Source organism: Pinus tabuliformis, chromosome Q (assembly GCF_031772625.1).
Source record: "Pinus tabuliformis cultivar Carrire ecotype Pingquan chromosome Q, CPIR1, whole genome shotgun sequence".
Classification (NCBI taxonomy): Eukaryota; Viridiplantae; Streptophyta; class Pinopsida; order Pinales; family Pinaceae; genus Pinus; species Pinus tabuliformis.
The window spans coordinates 1343924808-1343932959 of NC_142296.1; positions in this window are offsets into that span (position 1 = coordinate 1343924808).

An 8152-nucleotide genomic window follows, 5' to 3' on the forward strand; every position below is an offset into this window, starting at 1 on the left:
CATACCTCCACTTTACTTATATTTTTATTTGTTTACACCCTTGCATGTATATAAGGTGACTTATGGAGTAAATATAAAAAATGTTTTATTTCTTTACCATACCTCTCATTTATTTATATTTTTATTAATTTACCACACCTCTTTTATAAATATGGTATTTGGCCCATAGGATTCACTTAAATAAAACCTATTCTTGAAAATGGGCGAATGGATTCACTTAAATAAAACCTATTCTTGAAAATGGGCGAATGAAAGGTTGTAACTCCTAGTTTCAAGGCCTAAATTTACCTTTTTTACCCTCACCCTTAAAATAAGGTGGGCTATTTGAGGTGATTTGTAAAAATGTGCTATGATACAAAATATTCGCCCACTAAAAATTTAAAACCCCTTAATTTCGCCAAAGTGCAAACGTTCGCCCCTAAAATTTTCTATGGTTGGCAGTGCCTAACAGTAGGCAAGAGTGTTGACATTGATGTCAACCAGACAAGCTTGGTTGCTTGTTGCAGCATATGTTGGTAGTGATTACCCAAGAGGAATCTCAAGGTAGTTGTGGGTTTCATGTAGAAAGTCACCATAGTAGTAGGCATATTGGAGAAGCCATAAAATGGTGATTATAGTGATGGCCTAGGATGGAATTCCATGGGAGATCCATGCCTCATGCTAAGGACACATTATGGATGTGATTCCTAGCTATCCAGAGAGTTCACGAGCAGAAGATTGGTAGTGAGGTTGCAGCCATATTTTAAGGTATCAGATGGGATCAATGGCTCATTGGACCCCCTCCATTAGAAGGATCTCTAGAAGATATTTCCAACAATATGTCGATGTCCAGAAATGGACTTATGGTTCAAAATTTATGAACTGCTGAAGTTCAGGGTGTTAAAGCCTTAAGCAAGGAAGAATACCACATATTGCAAGTCGTGCATCACAAGTCCCGAAAATTGTAGGCCAAGCCATATCAACAGGCAGAGATCAGAGGCCAAACCATCCTGAAAATTGGCGATCAAAGGATCCAGGTGAATAGCACTGTGAGTGAAAATAGTTGATCAGTGATTAGCGATATTGACAATCAGAGGTCTCGAAAATCAGAGGTCCTAGCAATCGGTAATCAAAGGTCCCAACAATCGGCAACTAGAGTTCCTGACAATTAGCAATCAAAGGTTCTAAGGTGATCACACAAAAAAGGAAATTTTCCTATTAGTGATTAGACATCCCGCATGTCAAAACTACTGGCAAATCAGAGGTCTCCACGAATCACAATTGGTCATCATTGGTGGCTGGCATTGGTGCAAGAAACAGAAAAATGTCAGGATTTGATCCTCTACTATTAAATTTTCGGGAAGGCCGAAAGAGAAACTATAAGGGAATTCATCGCAAAACTAGGGTGGGTGAGGCAGTTTCTCTCTCCTCTAAGAAAGACATGTGGTGGCATGTGATTGGGTCTGATAAGGACACATGGCAGCTAGTGATGGGCTATGATGAGGACACATGGTAGTGTCTGGTTAGATACGATAAGGACAGATGGCAACGTCTAGTAAGCTTCGATAAGGACACATGACAACAAGTGGTGAACTTTTATGAGGACACATGGCAAGATCTAATTGGTTCTGATAAGGCCTAGTTGAAGCTGACATCAGCATGACATGGCGGTATGAAAGGACATGTGGTAGTTGTATTCAACCATTTTGGGTGGCCTAATGGGCCATATCCGAGTGATACATATCACCACTCAGGGAGTTCCACGTGGCAATGATGACTTCATATTGGTGATCAGAGGTTTGTAATGGTTGGCTCATGTGCCACAATGAAATTTCACTGGGATGCGAGATGTGGGAAAGTAGGTGGTCGTGAAGGCTTGAGGAAACCAAGGGCTAGGGCTGAACAGAGGTGCCAATCGACAATTGGTGATCGAAGATTTGTGATGGATAATACATTTTCACAAAGTGGAAATCACTGACAAGGGGCTCCGATGTGGTAAGCGCATGGTCTAGAGGAAATACAAGAAACCAAGGGTACGACACTTTATAAGGGAACCAAAGGCCCCCGAAAGAGCACTGAAAGACTTAGCGCCTTAAGGCCAAGCCCTCGGTCACTGTGCTTTGTCCTACGGTGAGAACTATGTAGTAAGGGTTAAGAGAAAGGTACTAGAAAATTGAAGATCGGCAGTCGACGGTCTATGGCTGCTGACATATCGGGAACAGATGAAAATCGTTGATAAGGGGGCTTCGACATGGTTGGTTCTTGGTCAAATCACCTAGTCCTATGGATGAGATACATCAAGGTGCTAATTGAAAGGGGCTTGAATATCGAAGAACGAAAATTGGCATCGTGTAGCATTGCACCACTGTAAAGTTGCGATGTGGAAGCTCCAATATAACATTTTGGTGTGATTCTCTAATAGTATAGTACAGGACTTTGAAGGCTAGATGGGCTAGTAGCTAAAGAGTAAATTTAGAGGTAGTGGAGTTGGTCATTGGAGATATCCCATGCATGCATTATAGAAATAAATGTAAAACAACAAAAGCCATGTCAAAGTATTGTAAGCCATGAAGAGGCATGGATAGTCTTAGTGGAGTGTGCAGGTGGACGAAGATTAAATTCTAAGCAATGAGAGCCTTAGTGATGGGAGAGCTGCAACATAGAGAGGATTGTGCCTCGATTGAGTAAGAAGGTGGAATCAGAATCAATTCTCAGTAAGGAGAAGACAGCTAGGTTGGTTAGGTGCCCATTCTCAGTGAAAGCAGTGGCAGAGACCAAGTTCGATGTAGGGAGCAAAATGTAGGGCCATGCCAAGGTACAATGTTTAGTATTGACACATCACAGTGTGGAAACATTGATCAGGGAGACAACAGAGGAGCAAAACCCGGGAGCTCGATTAAGCAGGTGGGGGAATGCAACATATTTTTCTATTGAGAGAGAAGAGGAAAGAGCTTTGTGTGTGAGGCTAAAGTGCCTGTGTGCTATGTGTGTAAAGGCTGTTAGTTTCCTATGTGTATGAAGAAGGCCTAAAGTGCTTGTGAGCTCTGAGACAAGGCTAAAGTGCCTGCACTCTATGTGAAAGGTGTTAGTTTCCTGTGCACTCTATAAGGAATGATGAAGTGCTTGTGCTGTGTGTGTAAGTCTTAAGTGCTTGCATGCTTTTTGGAAGGCCAGAGGTGCCTATGAGCTTCTGTGAGTACAAGGAAGAGATATGAGACTGTGTTGTGTGAAGCAAGGCCAAGAGTAGACTGTCTGTTGAGGAGTGCAGAAGGCCGAGAGCTGATGTATGCTGATGAAGAGAAGATGGCAAAGGTGCGTGGGTAGAGTAGAGTGAATGTTGTCGAGAGTAGAGAGAAAAGGGTTGAGAGTGACTGTTGTTGAGAAGATCATAGGGTTGTTGAAGAGAGCTGCAAAGTGTAGCAGAGTGAGCAGAGTTCAAATCCGTTATTAGGCAAAGTTGCTTCCAAACTACAGTGAACATTCAGTGCCTATTTGAATTTGGGTTGGTGCTTCCATATCTAGAGGAGCTTAGGAAGGCTTGGGGGTCTGTGTCTCATGCAAGTTGGTGATTTCATAAATATAAGGACCTGCAAGTTCATGCTTGCAAAAAATCCATCAGGTCGGTGCTTCATATGGTGCTTTTGGTAAGCTGGATAGGTGTCTACAAATAGAGGGATTTGGTGCTTCCTCTGAGTGGGTGCTCACAAAAGAGATTGATATAATAGAGTGGGTTCTCTTAATTTACATCAATAACAACAACAAATTTGTGGTTTTCTTCCCGAAAGGGTTTCCACGTGAAAAGTCTTGTGTTGAATGCGCATGATGATTATGCTTTGTTTTCATGTATGTTGAGTATATGTTTTTGCCACATTATATATAGTTGTTGGTTATATGGATGAATTACAATTTAAATAAGAAAAGTAAATTGGCACAAATAAGTTAAAACTAACCTAAATATTGATTTAGTCCCCTCTTAGTATTAACATTGTTTCCAACAATTAGTATCAGAGCCAAGTTACTTCTGAAATAATTGAATCACTAAAAGGTAGATCAAAGGGAAAAAATGGCTAATGAAGTTTGGATAACAGCAGAAGGAGCTCCATTGTTAGATAGGTCATCCCATGAGCTCTGGTATGAAATCTAGAAGGTTAGAATGGAAGCCTACTTGATGTCCCTAGATGGTGACATATGCCTCACCGTATTGAATGGAGAAAAGGGAAATTAGGATGAAGAAGACAAGAAGATTATTGTAAAGGGGCTATCTAAGTCAGATGTTGTTAAAGTGAGGCATTGTGTGTCAGAAAAGGAAGTTTTGAAAAGACTGCAATGTTTGTATAGTGGAGACAACCATCTGGGTCAAGAAGACGTTGAGGAGCCCTGTTTCTTTGGAAATGAACCATAACAGGGTAATGTTGTTGCTCATCATATTTTTTCTAATGAGGAAGATGTATCAGAAGAGAGACAATGTTGCTTAGAAGCTAGCACGTATGGTGGTGAAGAAAATGATCGAGATGAAGGGATTTTTTCTAGAAATATGTTGATATGGGCTCTAAACGAGGTCAAGGACCTATCAGAGGAAATTCTCAAGAAAGAGGAGAAGCTAAAAGTCTATGAGCTTGAGAATGGAAAGTTGAGAAAAACAATAGTTGAACTAATTTTGCAAGAAGAAGAGGTTAACAGACAAACTGGGAGGTTAACCCATCAGTTGACTATAAAGGAAGCTTGCTGCGAGAGACTACACGTTGAGGTAGTCTCATTGAGACATGACTTAGAGAAGTCAAATAAAGGATTGTCTCGATATCAGAAGGTGGAAGGTTTCAACAACAACAAAAGAAAGGCTATTGGACAACAACAACAGCTAGAGTAGCATAAGCTTAAGAAGAAGTAGTAGCAAGTGCAGCAGAAGCCCAAGCAGCAGCAACAACAAGCGCAACAGAAGAGGGAAAGGTAGTTGTAAGGAAGAGTGCATGAAAATTGTGCTAACTGTCATAGAAGTCACATGAAGAGCCACCAGAGGACCTCTCCTCCTTAAAGATAGAGCCTTAAAAGGAAAGGTAACCTTTGTCAACATAAGCCTTTTCATGATTTTTGTTTTTCTTGCAAAAATTTTGGACACAAAGCCATAGACTATAGATGGCTTGCAAGGAAACAAGATGTGATGGGTAGGAGCAATGCAGGAATTCACAATAAGACAAGAAGAAGGCATACAGGCCTTGAGAGAAGTTTTGACAAAAGAGGTTTCAAAAAGGGTAACTCCTATGCCATGATCTTATGCCATGTTGAATGTTCCAATGTGGCAATCTCAGGCACAGGAGAGTTGTTTGTAGAAGTGAGAAGAAACAAAATACTTCTCAATATGTGCATGCGAATGAAACAACTTAGGATTTGAGGACAAGGAGAATGAATAGAGTTGAAATATACTCATATGTCCTCAATGCTCTATGTCAATAGAGAATGGTCCATAGAGGAGGAAGAAGTAAAAAAAGTGATCCTCCTACTCTTGTAGCAGTCCCTTCTAAAAGGAAGAGAGGCTCTAAGAGGATCTGGGTTTAGAGAGAGGAGTTGAAAGGAAAGTTTCCTCTACCCAACTAGAGCTGAGAGAAGACCCAAATACGGGTTAAGAAGAAGCAAAAAGTGAATGCTTCTATGAGAACTCGACCTTTAGGGGTCTGGAGGAAGAAAGAGGATGATCTGCTCAGGGGGAGTAGATCCTCTGTTTCTCTTCAGTAAAGGAAGAGAAGGGCCTCATGGGAGGCTGAGTAAGTTAGATGTAGGCGGCCATGAAGATGAAAAATATGGCGCATTTGATTCATGAAGGAGGAGTGCAACCAACATTAGAAGGACACAACAATAGCTTTTGTTGTGAGAAAAAGATGGGATGCAGTGGAATGATAGGAAGCTCATAGTCTTATCAGGTCCATAGGATCAGTCCCAAAGAAAAGGCAAGATATATTTATAGGAGATCAGGGAGCATTGGCTTAGGGGGAGTTGCTTTGATAAGCAATAGTAGGAAACAATGGGCAGCCTCAGAAAGGAGGATTGTTGAGCAAATGAAAGGTCTGCATCATTGGTGAAATACTCTTATTTCATTTAAGTTGTATGTTTGATTATGCACAACAGTCATGTGTTCATGAAACACAATTGGTGTAATATTTTCAGGTCCCTTAACCCTCAGTTGGTATAGCTATGTCAATTATTTTTTATGGGTTCATGTTGATAAACCATGTGTGGAAATGGACATTTTTTTAAGAAAAGAAATAGCAGAGTTTTCTTAGTACAATGTTCCATTTGTATCATTTATGTTGATGCAATTGGGATGAGTTGTGGAGAATTCCCTATATATGAGAATGATATCAAGGAGAGAAGTGGATATTCTCAAGAATGAGAGAAGTCACGGAAGCAGTAGTAGCAACAAAGAAGGGCGAGCCAAAATGCATAATTATAACTTGGTATTTTCCATAACGACAATACCATGCATAATTTAATGGGTGTCAAACGTTTTGATACAAAAGATGCATTAGCAGATAGAGTGCTCAACCAATAGGCATAAGATGTCCAAATATGGAAGGAAAAATTAGAGGTAGTACATGTTTAGGCGTAGCATATAAAATTTGTCTAGTTTATGGAGTAGTAGAAGCGACAGTCTTGGAAGACAGGTCTGTGATGCAGAATGCACATCTCGATAGTTAGACTCTTGTCCTCACAATTTGTGAATGCATGAGGAGAGTAGGGAAGGTTGTGGCCCCTTGCCATTGATGTCAAAGGGGGAGAAAAGTTGTGGAGAAGTGTAATGGAAAGAACGCCATTGGTGTCTCATGACATGAGATGTGTGGAAGCAGCCTAAGGTTTGGCCATCACTTGGAGATAAGGATGGTGTGTTGCCATCAATTCCAAAGGGGGGTATTCTTGGACAGTTGGCATTGTGTGCATGGCTAGTGGCCTAGAGAAGGAATCTTCGAGTTTGTTGACATTGATGTCAATAATCATGTTGTGTAGATGAGTTGGGTAGGAAGTTCCTAACAATAGGCAGGAGTGTTGGAATTGATTTCAACCAAACAAGCTTGGTTTCCTATTGCAATAGTTGCTGGTAGTGATGGCCCAGGAGGAATCTCAATGTAGATGTGGGCTTCATGTAGAAAATAATCATAGTAGCAACATTATTGGAGAAGCCATAAAATAATGATTACAGTGATGGCCTAGGATGAAATTCCATGGGAGATGCAGGCCTCATTATAAGTAAACATTGTGGATGTGATTCCTATATGTCCGAAGAGTTCAGGAGAAAAATATTCGCATTGAGGTTGGAGAAATATTTTGAGGTAGAAAATGGGATCAATGGCTAATCAGACCCTTTTCATTCGAAATTTCTCTAGAAGATCTTTCCAACGATATGTGGAATTCTAGAAATTGACTTTTGGTTCAAAATTTATGACCTACTGAAGTTCAGGGTGTGAAAGCCTTAAGCAGGGAAGGATCCCGCATATCGCAAGTCCCACATCTCAAGTCCTGCAAATCAAAGGCTAAGCCATATCGATAGTTAGGGATTAGAGGCTAGGTCATCTCAATAATTGATGATCAGAGGATTCAAGTGCATAGCACCGCGAGTGCAAATCGTCGATCAACAATTAGCGATATCGAAAACCAGAGGTCTCAACAATCGACAATCAGAGGTTGTAAGGTGCATCGCATAGTGAATGCAATTTTTCGATTATATATTAGAGATCCCACATATTAGAACTCCTAGCGAATAATAGGTCTTGGTGAATTGCATTTGACGATCCTTAGTGGCTGGCTTCGGTGCAACAAACAGAAAAACAATGGGATTTGATCCTCTAGTGTTAAATCATCGGGAAGGCTGAAAGAGAAACAAGGAATTCATCGCAAAACCAAGGTGGGCGAGGTAGTTCCTCTCTCCTCTAAACAAGACACATGGTGGCATCCGATTGGGTCCAATAAGGACACATGACAGTAGTGATGGGTGTAGAGCGATAACTAGGGTCTCTCACACCACCAATTATTCCACATTATTAAGTCAATCCGGGATTGTTTTGTTCTTTCAAGGAGTAACTCAATCCGAGGCTGTTCTGTCCAAGTAGTGCTCGGTAGTATAGCGTTCTAATGACTTGAAAGGAAACAAACACTAAGCTGTAACTAAACCAATTCAGAAAATGAA